At 38.9% G+C, this 18669-nt stretch overlaps 1 long non-coding RNA gene across 1 annotated transcript in view; it reads left to right on the forward strand.

Annotated features, from left to right (window-relative positions):
- LOC134423435 (uncharacterized) overlaps nt 1-18669 on the forward strand; it is a 466039-nt gene that overhangs the window by 156814 nt on the left and 290556 nt on the right. The window contains exon 3 of the long non-coding RNA XR_010029109.1: nt 6317-6381. This is a non-coding gene — a long non-coding RNA (uncharacterized LOC134423435). The remainder of the gene's footprint in view (nt 1-6316; nt 6382-18669) is intronic.

Raw genomic sequence — 18669 nt, forward strand, 5'->3', positions numbered from 1 at the left:
GCAGAAAAAATATGTGATGAACTCCATTCCTGTTCCCCTATCCTGCTGGCATGGATGAAGTAGAGAACTTGAGAGTGAAGTTAAGATCTTGAAGAAGAGAGGGATGGGCAAAAGGTGTGATAAGATTTGTGTTTTATTTCTCATTATCCTACTCTGATTTGGTTGGTAATAAATTAAATTAATTTCCCCAAGTTGAGTCTGCTTTGCCCATGGGAGTAACTGGTGAGTGATCTCTCCCTGCCCTTATCTTGACCTAAGAGCATTTTGCTTTATGTTTTTCCTTGTCCATCTGAGGAGGGCAGTGATAGAGGGGCTTTGTTGGGCACCTGGAACCCAGTCAGGGTCAACCCACCACAGCCTGCCAGGGAGACAGGGAGAACTTATCCTTGAAGATATGACATTGAAATTCTATTTGTCATTGTGCTTAAATAGGCCAGTCTAAATACTTGTTCAGTCTGAATAGGCTGAATTGGTTGCTGTGTGTTTAGATGAACATTTAGGGGAAAATGCATTGCCCCCTCCCCTGCCTGCAGCTCTATAGGAGTTTACTGCTCATTTTCCTCTGCTAGCTATGCATGTGGCCTTTAATGTGAGTGAAAATAATTAGAACACCTAATACAAAAATATCAGAATAAATTTATATATAATTAAAAAGACTAAATCCCCTCTTATTTAAAAATGCTGTAAAAGTAGCAGTTCTTACTGTTCATACTGAATTCTGTAAAAGGCTCTTAAAAACATCAGGTGTTTGCGGACAAATACTTCTGTTTTTCATGGGAGACAAAAGAAATATTCAAAATAGTGAGTTCAATGTGATGTACTTCTCAGTAAGAGTACATTGACCTGTTGGCATTGCTGTGGTCTGTGCTGATGGAAGCGTGACCTTGCTTAGGAGCTGCAAGCTATTTATTCTGGGCTCAATGTGCCTTTTGAGAGTGTGGCCAGCAGTTCTCTTTTGTCTGAAAGAAGCATATTCAGCTTGAATTGTAGAGAAAATGGCTGGCTTTAAAAATGATAATGCCTGGAAATGAGCCTGAAGACTCTAGAAGAGGAAAACATTTGTCTGTGTCTTACAGCACAATTTATTGATGTTTAGACACGTATTTAAATGCTGTTGAGTCAGGGTCTAAATTACTTTTCAGGATTGTAAGTAGTTAATTTATTTTTAAAATAGGCTTCAGAAATATAATCTTGGTTAAAGAAGATGGTGATACCATGCAGGAGGCAACCAGACCTCAGTTCTGGTTTTGAGATGCTTTCAGCTGTCCCAGTCTCTCCCTGCATGGGGCCAGAATCCCGAAATGCTGCTGTTTGCCCAATATGTTGCTTGAACAATTTTTTAGATACTGCTTTTCAGGATACAGTCTCCAGTTCTGAATTCCTTTACCAGATGTCTGACCTTGTGTTTGGCTGTGAATAGCTTTAACTTGCCAGCTAAGCCAGTTTGCTTTTATGGCCATCCTGCCTTTCTCAATATTTAGTATCACTCTAGTGGCTCAGTGGTCTGAACATTTATCAGCAGTGACTGCAGTGACTCTCCCATTTATTTCCAGCTCATTTTTTTGCTTTCTCTGTTTCTTTGGATTTGGGATTTTTTTGTTGTTGTTTTATTTTGGTTTTGTAACTCTAAAAAAAAAATGGAGAAAAAAATGCCTGTAAAATTTGCAGTTTATGCATCATGGGGACTTAATGTCAATCATTGACTGTGGAGCCCCTGTGCAGATCAACCCAGCTAGATTTGGGGTTTATGTCAATTAAAAAAATCTAATTTTGTCACTGTGGTAATTTCTGTCTATGTCTCTGCTTTCATTCAGCAGTAGCAGAAAGGGATGAAACCCCCATTTATGTGCAAGAGAAATAGTTTAATTTATCCCTGAGCACGATTCCTTGTATTCTTCTGCTGTAGTCCAGCAAATTCACAGCATAGAAGTCAAAAGAGGTTCTGTGAATATTTACCAAAGGTTATCTGCATCTGGGAGATATCAGATGAGTGATTTCTTATCTTAGAGGGTCACGGACTCTATTGTTGCTTGTTCTGGGCTTTGCAGTGCAGGGGGATGAGTTCCTGTAAATAATGACAGGACTGAAGGGTTCCTAAAACATTAACTGCTTCAGTGCCCCAAAGATGAAAAGAATGTGCCCAATAAAAGTTACCCTACTGTGACCCCTTAGTTTCACTGGCTTTTCTTGCTCTTTTCTGGAATGTTTCTTGTGTAATCAAATGTCTCTGCACACAAGGGATTACCCTGTAAAAGCATATGCTGCAGGCATTGAAATACAGAATAATGGTTTTATTTTTTGTTCTCTTGCACAAGGGAAGAGGGGAAAACATGATTTTTTTTTCTTTTGAGAATGATTCTTTGTGGCCCAGTGAATCACCCTGCGCATTTTTTTCCTCCTTCATTTCTTCATTCTAGAAAAAAGCCCCATAATTGCAAAGTCCTTGGTGGCTGAAATCAATACATCATCTTTATTTTATTAGGAGTTACCCAGAGCCATTAGGAAATCTGGGCCATAATTAAAGTCAGTACAGAGTTCTAATAGGTGTGAGACAGCTCTCGTCTGTCTTGTCTCAGGGTAGAGTGTTTTAATAACTGAATTGTGAGCTCTTCTCAGAGAGGCTTAGCATCCAGGCAGGGCTATATCATTGCAGGAAATGATTTACAGAGCTACAGAATACTTGTGCACAGCCAAGTGTGCAATTATTTAGATGGTTCATGTTACTTTTAAATCTGATGCTATTTTGACATGTTTCTGCAGATATTTCTGTGAGGAGTGGATAAACAGAGCAAATCTGTTATTTTGTTGCACTTTGAAGCTTGTCGATCTCCCTTCATTTAAAAAATTGTCCATTAACTGCATTTTTTTCTGTGTTTTTATCTGCAAATGTTAATTAACATTCTAGTTTATGGATTTCAGAAACTTAACTGCAAATCTATAGCTGTTTTTGCCTGGATGTCAAAAATCCTTCTAGCCTTGTACTTGATAATGATGTAAGAATGGGATAAGGCCTTCTTTTTTGGTGTGGGATTTATTTTTTATTTCTATGACCACTAGAGAAGTATCTGTTTAGAGGCATGTGATAAAAATAATCCTTACTGAAGTTGCTTAATGGGCAGACAGTGGGTGAGTAGGTCAAGGTGAGAGTATAAAAATGTACACTTCAAAAACTGCTTGCAAAGTAAAAATTCCTTTGTGTTCTGAGATTACAACTGTGTGTTATCCCTAAGTATTTTTTTTATTTGAAAATATTGCAGAATTCTTTGTTGTAGTGGGCAACCAGAGGTAGCAGAGTTAACTTTTTAAAAGGTCAAGAGTTGCTTCACTGTGACTAAGGACAATGAATTTATTTACAGTTCTGGTTTTAAAGTCAACTGATATCCCCTGTCCTGCATGCTGTCTTGACATGGAGTAATTTTGAGGGCAGAAGGTGAAATTAGAGAGTTATTATGTTCAACAGTAATTTAGATTTCTGTCCCTAACAGGGACATCTAGATTTCTGTCCAAGATGCCAAATTGTAGATGATTTCTTAATTCTTTTTTGTCAGAAAGTCCTGTGTGTTTTCATGAAGAGATCAGTGATTGCTTTTAGTGGTGTTAATAAATTTAATCTCAGGTACTGGAAAGATTTTTGTCAGTTTTCTAAGAGACAAATGTACTTACATGGCAGAATGGCTTTATCTGAGCATCCTGCTCATGAGATTAATGACAAAACCAAAAAGAAGTCTTGTGATATGAGCAGAATTGATCTCCATTTCAGAGGAAAGCAGTTCTATGAAGACAAGATCAATTTCAAGGCATGGTTAGGCTGCTAGGCTTGCTGAAGGAGTACTTAGTTCAGAACCATGGAAATCTTAAGCACCTCTGCCTTTCCCGCTGTAAAGGCCTACAGAAATTGTGGTGTGACTGTGACAACAAGAGTCAGTGATGGTGCATCATTTGGTAATAAGAAAATGTGATCTAGATACAAATCTAGATTTGATTGGATTTTTAAAAATTAATGGTCTGGAAAGCACCAGAAAATAATTCTACAGTAATTAGCAAAGTTAATGGCAGAGGATGTGGAATATACAGAGGTGACTGAAAGCAGGCTTACATTTCCAGGCATCACTGAGGAAAAGAGAACACAAATGGAGCTATGGGAGAACAGTCAGAAAATGGAAGGTTGACAGGAGGGCTAAGGATGAGCGAATAGGGCAGAAGAATTTTTTTTTCTTTTTGTGAAAGTGGGTGAGTTTTTGAGGCTTATTAGACAGCCACATATTTCTTGTGCCTCCTGATTTTCTTTGGGTTATTTGTTAATTTGTTTGTTTTTACTCATTTATTTATTTATTTGTTTTGTTTGGGGTTTTGGTGGCTGGTGATGTTGTTGCCTTTCCTTCTCAAAGCTATTGCATTTGGCTCCATATCAGAAATTCAAGCTGAGATTGAACAGATGAACTCAAAATATTTGGTCCATAACTGTACTATAGAAGCATATTGTAACATGGCTGGTCTCTATAATTCTGTGACCAAATAGATATAAATATAATTATATGGATATATATCATAGATATAGATACTGTAGTTTTTAACAGTTGATGCCAAAGGTGTAACCTGTTTGTTTGTTTTACTTACCTCTGTTGTTGTGTAATTATTTTCTGGAACGTGAAGGAAAATACAGACTATAAAGCAGTTCTGACTTTTTTTTTTTTTTTTTAATGACCTGCATCTAATTTTGTCTAACTGTGCTGAGATCTGCAAACTTAAAAGTTTATCTCTAATTTACTATATATTTCCCAATGGCAGAGAATTGTTCCAATGCTGTACAAATTGTTTTGCTATAATTAACACTGGAGTGTACCAGTGTGTCTAAACACACTGGAAGGACCATTTTACAGAACACACCCCAATTAGTGCTCTCCCTTAAAAGTGAATGTTCAGAGCACCAAGACAATAAATCAGCAAGTGATGCTCGGAGCAGTAATGACATTTGTGGATGGAATATGAGCCAGCAGCCTGCAGGGGAATATCTCTGGGTAGGGCCCCCACCAATCACCTGGGCTAAACAGGTTGCCAATACCCACTTGGCACAAATGTGTTTTTCAAGCAAAGGATCTATTGCTTTTTTTCTTATTCATGTAGCTCCCATTAATGTCAAAGGGAACTATGTGTTTGTGAAAGGAAAATGGATCCCCTGAGGGTGCCAAGTATTGTAAGGTAATGTTCTTCTGTAACATTTTATGCACTGCTTATTTTTATGAGTTGTTGTAATTGTTTAGGGTGTATGATTGCTTTAGGGCCTGCTGTCAGGTGTGGAATCGCTGCATAAAAAGGGCTCATGAATGAAATACTGAGAATTCAGAAAAGAAACCTTTTTTTAGTGTCAGCAAAGCAAATACATAATATTTGGAATAGGAACTTACATAAGGAATAGCAGGAACTGATAACTGCTTGGGAACTGTGAAAATTCATGGTCCTAACTGACCAATTAGTGCCTACAGTTATTGACATTCCTGTAATTAATTAAGGTCTTTATTCATTCTGAAGCAACTGTATCAAAACCAACTGGTATGCTGGGAGGAGAGCTTGTAAAGGTGGCATTGGTTAAATACACTGAGCCTTAGAGACCTGATTAATGGTCATATTCCTAACTTGTAAATTGAATATTACAATGTAAACTGCTTCTTTAATCTCATTTTTGAGGAAGCCTTTTGGAAGTGACATGATTTTGGAAGTGCTGCATTATCTGAACTAACAGAGTTGTCCCAAAGTAATTGTGGAACTTTTTTTCTTGGTTTCTACAATTGACCAGTGAAAACATGATATATCTTGACAATAATCAAATTGACCAAGGCTTGATACAAGCCGTTTGTCTTACTACTGCTGCTACTGTTTGAAAACTGATGATTTCCTTGTTTACAGTTTAGAGGCACTGTAAATAAACAGTGAAAAGACAACATGAGTAAGAGTTGCTCTGAATGTCAGTCAAGAATGGATAAAGATGACAACCATTGTAAAGAAAGCTTTCTAGAAACCCAGATTTTGGATTTTTTTGGCATTGTGTGAAACTCTTAATTTAGAAAAATTTTGTATGGGTGTTTTAAAAGCTGTAAAGCTGTTTTAAGCTCCACAGGATGAGGTGTCCTCTTCTTGCTAGATCTTCAGTACTTTTCCATGTTTCTGTTCACCATCAAGATGACAAGTTATTATCAGGATTGAAATCCTCTTCCAGCATTGTGTTCCAAAGAACTATAGAAAAGCCTGCAGTTTTCCACACAAGGATTTTTGTTAAGGTGAAGAATATTTGCCTTTACTCCTGTGTTTTTCTTGATAGGCATTATTTGTGGTGCAAGGCAGCTCGTTTGCAGTTTAGTCCACTAAGCTGAGTGGTTCTGATGGGTAAGTAAAGAAAGTAATTCTTTTTATTAACATACAATTTTCTACCCAATCCTTGACCACAAAAGCAAACCATATATGACTTGGGCTCAAGCAAGGAATGATGAATTTAATTTGTATAGAAGTTCAGTCTGGGGTCAGATTTGTGGTTAATGATTGATGTGGATTTTCACCAGAATGTGAGGACAACCTGTTTGTTACAAGCTGATTTATATACCCAGTTGTTGACTCTTTTCTGATGTGTAACCTGGTTTCCAACCCCAAATAAAAGTCATCCTTCTGACATATTCCTGAAGGAACTTTCCTCAGAACTTTCTGCTACATGCAAAAAGTAGGGAATGCAGAAACCCTACTTTGTAGATGATTTTTTGTCTATTTGTGATATATTTTTGAAAATAGCTAGAACTGGTTACTTCAATACTGCTGTTTTTATTAACAAAACCAGTTATCCTTCTCTTGGAATATGCAGTATTTCTCTTTGTCTTTTAAGTGGATTTTTGATACCGTAGCTAGGTTACCAAATTGGCACAATAGGCAAGACATCTGCCTGGCCAAGCCTGTGTGTCTGGCAAGACAATACTGCAGGTGCAGGAATAAAATACTTGTTTTCAACAACAAATTTCTGTGCCTTACTTCATGTCCTTGAACTTCTTGCAAGCAAGAATTATTTTTCTTCTCATTGCAAAGCTGCACTAGAACTGCATTAATCTACTTACCTATAACTTCTATAGAAATTGATTCTATCTGAAGCCATTTTTCTTGTGTTCCCTTTTTTACCAAACTGCTTTTGCACTTCTCCCTCGTAGAACAGGAAATGTCTGGATTCCAGGTGGTCCTATGAATTAATTTCAAACCAGTTTATTATTCAGTGACCACTTGGGTTCTTCACAGTGGTATTTTCCAAGGTTTGATTCAAAATTCTGAAAAAGTCAGTTTATGTTTGAGCCTAAGTTTGGGGAACAGGAATAGGAAATTAAAAAGGTGTATTTGAGAGTGATTTTCTCAGTATAAACTTCAAACAAGTTTCCAGCTTGGGATTAATGCCATTGAGCTGGCCTTAGTGTATGGGAGCTGATCTTTCTAATTACAACTTATTGCTGAGTTAATGCAATCAGTGGATGCTTAAGTTTCTAGCACAGCTGTTACCTACAGGAGAAAGGAGGGTCAGTCACTGTTCTGTGAGGCTGTTTTGGCAGTCTCAGGGCAGCCTGTGGCCCTGGAGCTCCAGGAAAAGCAGCATCTCCTCAAGGGTGAGCCTGGGATGTGCAGTCAGGCACAGGCTGGGAGCATCCCCCTGTTCAGCCTTGCCTTGCAAAGCCTCCCAATGCTGAGGGCTGGGCACAACAAAAGCACAGCAGGAATGGCAGAAAGTAAAGATAGTGAAGGAGGTAATCTCACACCTGAGGAGTTGCAGCTGTACTAATCACCAAAGATTAGGAACAGGCCTGCCCTTAACCGGCCACAGCTGTGTCCAATAAGAAGCTGAGTGTTACAAAAGAGTGGGTGAGCTGGGTGAGATATGGGGTTTGTTGGCTGTGCTGTGAAGAAGAAGGAGTCAGTGCTGTGAGGAGATGCCCATGAGAAGTCACCGTGAAGGTATGGAACTTTTGCAATATGACAACAGCAGGAGTTGGGCTGAGATCGCAAAAAGAGATTGATTTCTAAACTGTATTTCCGTGTGTCAACTTGCCTTATGGTACTTAGTTCAAGTTTGTCCTTTTAAAATCCAACACTGGAAAGTTTTGGGCTTCCTATTCCTTGTGGCTACAGATTTATTTTTTTTTTTTACTAAGCTATCAGAGAATGAGTTAGCTTGGTTTGAAGTAATTGTAAAACTTGTGTTCAAGAGTACTTAAGAAATAGTTGAAATAGTTTTCTGTCTTTTTTTTTTTTTTTGGTGTACAGTTTTATTTCATTTTGGCGCTTGCAGAAAATAATTAACTGATCTTTTAATATGTTTTCTGGGACATTTTACACTAGTATGTTGCTTACTTAAAGAATCAAGGTGATCTATTCTAGCAGTTTGGAAATGTGCTTGTCTTGAAATGCAAGAGGAACTTCAGTTGTTCTAATGTCTTTAGTGGGGTGTGCACTTATAGTAGTTAATATATTCTTAACATATAGGGTGAAAATGGTTACAAGATCTGAGTTTCACTTCTGGGCTGGCAAACTAAGATTTTCCAGTTACTTTTCAGCTCCATCTGTTAGCTGATCAGGGGAAGAAATATCTGAATTGTGTGTTTGAGCTCTGTGGTTTTGTATTCAAGTGTGTGTTAAAGAAAGATAGTTATGATGGAATAGGGGATAACTTTAGGTAAAATTATGCATAGCCAACAAATATATACACAGAAAAGCTGAGGCAGCCTGAGTCTGACTAATGAAGTTCATAAGCAGTGTTTATGTGCTTAGTGGATTGCAGCTGTTCCCAAGAAGGCCCCACATAATAATGGATCTTTAAGGAGCTGAATCTCCTGGCTTTGGTTCTCCACACATGGGCTCTGCTCTCTCTCCACCACCTCATTTCTCAAGTATTCTACTAAATAGATCAGGTCATGTTGCACATTTTATCCTTCCATGCTTTTGTTAAACATGTCCCAGATGGAGATATGTGTGGATTTTTTAGTTTTTTTGGTTGGCTGATTTTTGCTATTTTTAATTTTTTATGAAAGGAAGAAGGAAAAATGACCTGATGAAATATGTGCTTCTCTAACACTCCTAAAACAGACAGTGATGTATTGGCATCTGGCAGGTTTGCCAGTGAAAAAGGTTTTATGACTGTGATTTCACCAAAGTCAAAGGGAACAGAATGCAAGTCAGCAGTGTTATACTGCTGTAAAACCACTGTTGGGCTGAGATAATCAAAACCTAGTGTCTGTCTTTCTCTGTGGGTTTATTTCTGCTTTCTGTGTTGTCAGTAGGGGGATGTGACTGATGTGAATTAGTGTCTTTACAGGCTTAAAAAATGGAAGGTAGAGGGGTAAAGCAAGTTATCCCTGGTTGTAAGTATTTGTAACCCTTTCTCTTGTTTATGAGTTTAATATACAACAGCATGGAGTGCTGAGGACCTGCAATTTTTCTGCAAGGCAATTATAGGTAGTGATTCCTGCAGACCATTGTCCTTTAAGGCAGACCAAGTCCTTATTAAATCAAACGCTAAAGTCATAATTTATACAAATTATAATTTTTCCAAATTATGCAAACCTTTCACCAGTCTTATGAAACAGTTTTCAGACCAACTGCAAAATTTGGGTGCCTTCATTGACAACGTGTAGTACTTTAAAGTCCCCACTTTTGTGGGTTTTTTTTTTTGTTTTTTTTTTTTTTTTTTTTTTTGAGTCTTGGAAGTCTGAGCAGACCAAATTCCAAATTTGTAGTGTTTCTCTGTTGCCTGTGTGCCCAGAACTCACTAAGATTAGACTGGCAAAGCTGTCTGGTAAGAAAATTGCTGTTTGATGAATTCAGTTGGCTTGGCCAAAGGTTTGACTCCAGGGTGAGAGCAGTGAGGTTGGCTGGGAGGAAGAGGAGACCCTCCAGACTTCAGGGATCCCATCCTGCTATCCTCACTCTCTTCAGGACTGAGTCTTGACTGTTTTCAGCAACTCCAAGTGATGATTTTGAAATATCTGTTGAAATGCCACCAACCTGAGCTCCTTTGGGGAAGGGAAATGGAGACCTAAATCCATCAGCTTTACCCCACACAGTATTTTGTGTTGTGCAAACAAAATGTAATAATTTCAAATGCTTCCAGTGGGTGTAGACTGGAGGCCCTTACAGAGTACGGATTAGTGTAATAATGGTTATAGAACTTATTTATCCTTCAAAAAAATATACTGCTGGACACTTCATATCATGCTATGGAATGTGGTAAAAACTGTACCAGTCAAATGAGGAAAGAATGTATTGCAGTGTATTTTACACTTACCCTACTTCTATTTCCTCACTTTCTACCATATTTTGGATTTTTTTCTGAGTTAAACAACCATTAGTCCTAATTAAAACCTTGTAATGCTGCTTTTATGTAAATGAAATTGTCATTTCATGTGGTGAATTTGACACTCAACATATGTCACTGTGTTTTGCTGTTCCCCCTCTTGGTGGAAGGCATATAAAATGGGTGTTATCTTCTGTTATAAGGCTGATGGCTTTTAGGGACCCTCTGAAAGTACTGTTTTTCTAATACAGAACATAATTCATGGACTCCTGTGGAAGCCTGCATGGCCTTGTCTCCACCTAGAGATAGGTTATTAAAATTCTGCTCCAAACTGTGTTTCCAGATGACCTGTGTGACTTCAAAGTGAGGTTACACCTTAGCAGCTGCCTAAGTGCCACTTCACTGTTACACAACTGCTTGGAACTTATTTTTGCAACTTTTATGCACTAAAAAATTATTTCTCTTGGAATCTGTGAATCACCAGAAATGCTGGCTGCCATTAGTGTGCCTGTAAGTGGATTTCTCTCTAATGCAGGCATCTTTGTACAGGAGGAAAATGCCATTGTTTTTAGACTGCATTTAAAATGTACTTTTATGAAAAGAAATGGAAGTGAGGAAATCCCCAAAGGAATCTCACACTGTTCTGATGCCTCTCTACTTAAAAGCTGCAGTATAGTTACACTCACCCAGCCAAGTGGCCTCTGCACACACACGCTAAATTCCCTCCCAAATATGCAACAAAAGAAGGTAAAATACTGTTTGATGCTTGGAGCTGAATTCAGTTTGAGGTAGCAATGGCTCCTTTGGCCTGGAAAGTCTATAAGCTCCAGAGTGCTGTTATGTGAGATGGACAAACCTGACAAGGTGATGCTTTCTCATCGTGACTGAGAGTCTGAAATATTTATTGACATTTGTGCAGAACTTTTGTCTTTCAAACAGGCAGTCTGCCACTCTTGACAATGTCCCTTTACAATAACTGGGCTCTATCTTTCTGTGAGAGACTTGGAAATACAAACTCAGTGGAAATTGTGGCCAGTTTTTATCCAGTATCTGATAGGAGTCAGGTTTGCAAGGGTGGCTTACTCTGCCTTTGCTGGTTGCTGTCATTGATTCCTGTGACCTGAGAAAGGTACAACGAAACAAAATTTCAAATACAGTTTCTGTTACAAACGAGTTGTGTCTTTCAGCCTGTTGGTTGACCTATGTGCTGCACACTTTTTTGGGAGCTGGCTGCACTGAATATGCCAGCTGAGAAATTACCAGGGAATTTAGGATCAAATGGGTTTTGTTGTCCCTAATGTTTGTGTCCACGGGGATTCTGAACTGAATGTAAAAAAAATAAATTGAGAAACACACATTCAAAAGATGACTTTCATTTGCTGCTGCTAGACTGCTTTGATTATTTAAGGACACTGCCTCTGTGGATTTCTGCCTCTCCAGCTCTCCAGGTTTTTTATCTAAAAGTTCTGAAAGACATTATTTTGTTTGTAACCTGTGTCGTAAACAATGCCTTTATTATTTTTGTCTCAACTCTCATTTTGTAACACAATAACAACAGGTAATTTCTCCCTGTTTCTCTATTACATCCTAAGATAGCACACAGCTGCTGCGTTTATTATTAAGATATCTCTGCATACATGTTATTTGGCAAACATTTATGAATTGTAAGGATGCCAGCTATTTTAGTGCAATCTGTTACAAAGACAAATCTTATGTGTTTGTTTCCAGACTGAAGGGACAGGGAGGAGTGGAAAGTCCCAACACTTCAGCGGCAGAACAACCATAGCACTTTGCTGAATGTGAAATGCTCAGCTTTCTCTGAGTATAATGGAATTTAGATAATAAAATTTATTACTGTGCCATGCCTGCTTTCCTATCACAGAGCACATGGTATCCAAAGATGGGACATGCTTGGCAAATACTTATTTATGGAATTCTCTCTGCCAGTGCAATGTGTGTGTTCTCCTGTTTGGTTGCTAAATACCCAAGACCAGTGTCTGGCTTATGTTCAGCAAATATCCTATTTCATCAGTGTGAGCATGTATAAGTATATATCCTGAGCTATACATGCTCTGAGACTCTTAAGAGGAAAAAAACTTGATACCTTTGAATAGAAATTACTTATTCAGACATAAGCCACTACCTGAAATGTCTGGTGGCTCTGGGTTGTAGCAGAAAGAAAAGTGGTGCAATTGTTCTTTACATAGAACAAAATTTCAGCGTGGTCTTTCTCTGAACATAGTAGAAGAGCAACAAGAGTAGGTCTTCTAGTAAGGTCACTCAACAAAGTAAGGTCTGTCTTTCCTTGAATATCGCAAAATTTTTCCTCTTTAGCAAGCTTTCTGTAGGAGGTTATTCTAAACAGATTTTAATTTGCTACATCTTAAACTTTACCTAGGTAGCTTACAGGTAGACCTAAATTGTTAGAGGTGAGCAGTTAAAATAAATCCTTATGAAAGTCACATTTGGCCTAAATACATGTTTGGTCCCAATTTTCAAGGCATTTTCACAGTTAAAATTAGATATACATTGCAGGAAATTAAAATTGTTTTGTTGCCCAATTAAAACTTTTTGAAATTGATGTAAAAGGATGTATAAAGAGCAGGGCAGAAAGTTGCTCTCATGTGTGGGAGCTCCAGTAAAACTCTTTATTACCGAGTTTTGTTCCTGTTCTCACTGAAGGGGACAAAGTTTTGTAAGCACGAGAGTCCATGTGTTTTCTGTCTCAGTATCAGAGCTGGTGACTGCTGCAGCCCAGAACCTGGGGGTGTGTACAGTGAGTCAGTGCAATAGCTCAGGAAAACTCAATTAATCAGCACTCTGTTAGGGCTAGGCTGGAAGATGTTCTATTAATGTATTCTCACTGTGTGTTTTTTGAAAATCATAAAAATATTCCATCTATTTAGGCAAGTACATGAGCTGGTGTGTGCTATCAGTTGTCTGTAATCATTGGACCAATATTATTAAGGCTTTTGTTTTACTTTTGTTAATAACAAAATAAATATTTAGGATTTCTTGAAAAAAATAGCAGTTGTTTCTGTTGGAATTAGTGTGTGATTTTTAGGAATTCTAGTGGAAGGTATTATCATGCTGTAAAAGATGGTCATTAATAAGGGCTAGGCATGGTTATTGAGAAATTGTATGCATGCAGAGGCAGAGAGTAACTTCCCTCTTAGGGTTTTAATGGTCTCTGGAGTTACTATGCTGTAAATGCCTCTGTTGGGATATGAATCTACCCACTTAATATGGTTCCACAAGAGCACAGACTAATTTCTTCAGTTATTAAATTATAACTAAAATTAAGTTGTCATGTTTCCTACTTGCATGAAGAAAAGGCTTCTCCTCTAAAGTGTAGGTTTTTTTGTAAAATACAGGGTTTAACTTCCTTTATTTTGAGGTTTGGTTTTTTTTTTATTCCTTTATTTTGAGTTTTTTGGCTGTATTGTTGCTTTATAGGTTTTAATAGAATGAAAAGAAGTTGTTTTGCTCCTTTACTGACAGTAGCTCAGCTCTGGTGAAGAGGCAGCTGAAAACAGCTGGTTGATCTCCAGATAAGCTACTACCTAAAGCAGCTGGTGGGTCCAACCTTTTTTGAGTTTGCACTCCACATGGGTCTGGGTTTCCTTGTTCTGCTTTGTATGCAGTACTGCAGACTGCTCTGCACGGATCTAGAAGTGTGTCAAATCCAGTCCAAAGTTTATACTACAAAGTTCAATAGAAAAGGTGAGAGTAATTATTCAACCACCATCTGACTTTTCTTTTTAAAATTGAATTTTTTGTCTTGCATGCCAGCTGTACATTAAAGAAGTCTGATGAAAGTTAGGTCTACCAAGAAAAAAGGTTTTATCAAACAGCCATTCTGTATAACATTCCACTATATTTATTCATAGCTTTGTAAAACAAAAGGAAAGCTTGGCAGAAAATGAATGTTTTCCAGCAGTCTGGCAGTTAATATATGGCTACATCACAGAGTACCTTAAAAAAATATTAGTTGCAACAGCAGTTTACCTTCAGGTTGCTAGTACAAATTGAATCATCAAAGAAGAAAGTTTCCATGTGGTTCTGATTTTAAAACTTTGGATTCCTTTTCCAAATATAATTTTTTAATTCCATTTTGAAAATTGTTGCTGTGTCACAAACCTCTTTGCACCACCAAGTCTCCACAAGGGCTTGTAGAAAATATCTTTATTGGGCTTGAGATGACAAGAAACAATTATAGCCTATTTAATAATTTAGTTGATGCTTCTTCATTGTAACAACAATAGTTTAGAAGTGAATTTAGTGCTCTAGGGGAAGGCACCTTGATATTTGCCTCAGAATGAAATGCCCTTCTCCCTGAAGTCAGCCTAGAATTGGTGAATATTAATGCAAATTTCTCAGTCCTCTGTATGTGGGGGGAAAGTATTGCCCTGGTCTCAGCCAGCAGCACTTACAGGGCTGGGCTGGAGCTCTCCCTGCTGTGGATCCATTCTGGTGAGCATTGCCAGGTTTTTCTGCTTGGCAATTCTCATGATCCTGCTTTTGATTTCCTTAAGGCACCAGGTGCTTTCAGGGCAGGAATTGCAGTGCTGAGTGTGAGTGGGAGCAGTTGGCTTGTTCTGTTTTGGGGTTTTTTGGGTGCTCCTTGCCCTGCTCTGCTCTCCTGTGCAAATCCTGACCCTGTGAGCCTGCCGCCTTCCTCAGCAGCTCATCCTGAAGAGCACAGCCTCTTGGCTTGAGGTTTCCCCAAGGAAACCTCCCCTGGAGCTGCAGCAGGGACTGAGCTGCTCAGAGCTCGTGGCCTGAGTGAGATCCTGAGGATCCCATTTTGGGGATGGGGTATCCAGGTAGCCCTGCTTGTAGGGCTTAAGATGGGCAGCTGGGCTAATCCAGTCCTTGTGTTCACCTTGTTTGGGTGACTTGTAGTGAACTAAGGCCCTCTTTACGGAGGAACTTTAAATACCCTTTGAAAGTCCAGAGGTAGAATTACTATCCAAACTTGTTTTCTCAGTAAAATGTTTTTACTGCTGCCTAATTCACTGATATCTATCATACTGCTTTTTACTATTAGGAGCTGGCTTTCTATGGCTATATAGTTGTATTCATTATTTGCAAGTAAGCTGGTTGAAATGCCACACTTTTTAAATTGTATTTGCACTTGAACCAGTCCCCCAGAATTATTTCCAGGTGTTTTTAAATGGCTGTGATCTGGCTTCATTAAAAAGACTACATTTTAGACTTTGTCTAAAAAACATTTGGGTAATTAGTATTTGTAAAAACTTGCCTCTGCCAATGAGATGCAGATCACAATCTTACAGATACATAATCAGTAGACCAGGACTTCTGAGCCATGTTCCAAATTTCCTTCCAAGCTTTCCAGCAGTATTTATTTAGTCATTAGCCATGCCCATGCACTCATGCACTTATTGATCTTCAGTCTACAGCTAATTTTTTTTGGGTGTGTTTTTCTTCAGTATAACTTCGCTGCACAGATGGGTTTGGTAGTTTCAAACAGGCAATTCCCTTCCCCTCTTTACAAGAATGAGACGACTTGGTGAAGTTCCACTAAACACAAACTTTTTCCTTTTTTTGACACTGGTTTTTCATCATGGTCAGTAAAGCTTGTCCTCAGTTTCTGCCTGGTTACTGCATTGCTTTAATATTAGTGAGCCCTGGGCTTGGACACCTGACTTGGAGCTGCTGTAAGAAAAGAAGGGAATGCAGGAATTGTCTCCCACTCTGCTTTTCCCCTTCATATTTAGGATCTCTCTTTCAGGGCGAGGTAGCATAGTGGTTTTATGGCCTGAAAGAGATGAGTCAGCTAGAAAGTGCCTTGAAGTCTGAGGAGAAGCAGCTGATGATGTCTCTCTTAAGCTGTGGGTCAGATCCATTGGATCTGTCAGAGGTGATGGGAATTTGTAATTGCTGGGTACCATGCACTGCTCTGTGCTCCTGCATGTCAGAGCAGGGGCTGGGAATGAATTCCAGTGGGAACCTAGAGAAAGGGATGTGTCTGCTGGGATCATTTTCTTCCTTAACAAGCACTTCATGATTTCAAAGCATAAATAATTACAGTAAGTTGCTGATGTTTCTCAAAACATCTGTTTTTTTAGTAAAAGTGGGACTCTTTCACTGCTTTTGGTGTGCCATGGCTTTCTCTGGGTCACTGTGCAAGGCACTGGGAGCTCCACTGGGAGTCCAAGCAATGCATTAAATCTGCAGGCAACATGCTAATCACAGCATCTGAAAGGTGTAGCATTGCCCGGAAGATTACATAAAAACTTGTTATTCCTGGGCAAATACCTAAGCAAAGCAATGACCTCCTTTGGCATCTCTTGCTCTCAGCTGGGATGGCCCAACCAAACCAGCTCAGAGCAGAGGCATGGCACAGGACAGCCCTGGTCAGTGTCCTGCTGGAGGTGGCACTGACTGACCATCTGCTCTTGCTCCAGCCCCTTCTCTTGGCTCCTGCTTTGCTGCAACTCATTAAAAAAACCCATTCTTTATGGAGTGAGGGCATGTCATTGTGTTTAGACAAAACTACGTCTCTGAAATCAACCCCTGCTGTCACTAGACTTCACAATAGATGTATTTAATAGAGTATCTTAATCCAGATAAATGTTTCTGCTGGTTTGGTGCCAGTGTTTTCCTTCTGAAGCAGCTGAATGTTTTCTACAGCGCTTGTTTCCCTGCTGGCTGTCCCTAGATGTTGGAGCGGTGGTGGCCCTGCTCAGGAGTGAGTGCTGTGGATGTTAAAGTGAAGTCATCATTAGATGAAGGGATGATTGCTCACTCACAAAAGAAGCTGGACTATTTGGTATGGCCATGTGCAGTGTGTTTTTAAGCTAGTGTTGTGGTGGATCTGAAAAACGGAATAATTTTTGTGGCTTTAAGATAGGAGTTATTTTGTCCATTACAGACCTCCTACACATGTGCAAGGGGCCTGCAATAGACCTTCTTATGATTTAATTTGGTTTTTTAAGACCAGGGTTGAAGCTTTTCCATTAAACCTTGAGGTTTTTGCCACTTCAATGTATCTGCACTGACAGGGGTGAATAGAGACCTTATTCTAACTCTTGTGAGGTTATGTATTATATTTCTTAATCATTTGGCCTTAGTGATTTCTTCAAGTTAAATAACATGGGGTTCTCTGTGTTTGCACAGATTTCATTATCTCATAAAAAGCAGCTGTTTGTCCTGCATGTGAATTGCCACAAAAATGGTTGAGAAGGTAATTTTGAGTGCTTTACACAACTTAATGTAAGAAATTATGATTTCACTCTTTGGTGCTGCAAAATTGGATTGTTTCTAACGTTATTGTTAGGAACATTGGAATACAATGCAGATTTTTATGTTAAAAATAGTTCTGGGAGTTAAGAAATTATGCACATGAGGATGAGTTAAATACACTGATCAAGAGACGATAAGAGCCTGTGAATAGAAAGAATTTGTAAAATTTGCCATGTTCACTTGTATACTGTCATCATAGGACAGGTATTTGAGAAATCTCATTTTTCTTGAATGAAGATGATCATAAAGAGAAATCTTATCTCTCCCTACAGCATTTGTATTATTCCTCTGCCTTCTGGATGCATCATCCCAATGCTCTTCCCAGGTATCCTCTCCCTGTTCTACTTTGAGCCTGGGCAGGTTGCTTGGGAGCTCATTAAAGCTGTAGTAGAAAAAGGTCTAGAACTAATCAGACTGCTCTGTTTTGTACTGCCTTTCCCCCTTTCTGCTGTCTTGATAGTTTCAGATTTATACAAGACTGTGGGATGTGGTTGAATACACCATATGCTAAACAATAGGTGCCCTTGAGCTGCACAGGCTGTTCCCATGAATCAGGAATTGCCCTGCAATGTTCATCCTACCTGTGCTGGCATCAGCTGCTCTTTGATGCCATCTCAGCTGTGAGCACAGCAGAACCTGGTGGCAGGGGCGGGTGCAGGAGGGTTATTTTGTGCCTTAAGCCTAAATACCTGCAAGTGGTTTTAGCTGTGGAATTGCAGTGTTTTTATGAAATGCTGACATGAAATATGGTTTTCTGTAATCTCTGCATACTGTCTTCAAACTGCTGTGAGAGGGAGGAGTAGGCTTAATTATTTCAGAGTGCAATTTCCTTCCTAAATGCATCCCAGTCTAGTTCCTGTTTGGAAGGCACATTGTGGCAGAGGATTTTCCTATGCCAGTCCTGGATATTTTCCATTTTCACAGATTTAGCTCAATTTTGCGTATGACTGTGCAGATATGTAGCCTTGGAGTGATTGAGTTCTGAGCTCAGAGTAATTAATCTAATACAATTGCTCTAGTGGCCAAAGATCCTGCACAGATCTGTAATTGTGTGTTGAAAAAGTTACTTTTGGCATCTGCTTTTTATTTCT

This window comes from Melospiza melodia, chromosome 12 (genome assembly GCF_035770615.1).
Source record: "Melospiza melodia melodia isolate bMelMel2 chromosome 12, bMelMel2.pri, whole genome shotgun sequence".
NCBI classification, from domain to species: Eukaryota; Metazoa; Chordata; class Aves; order Passeriformes; family Passerellidae; genus Melospiza; species Melospiza melodia.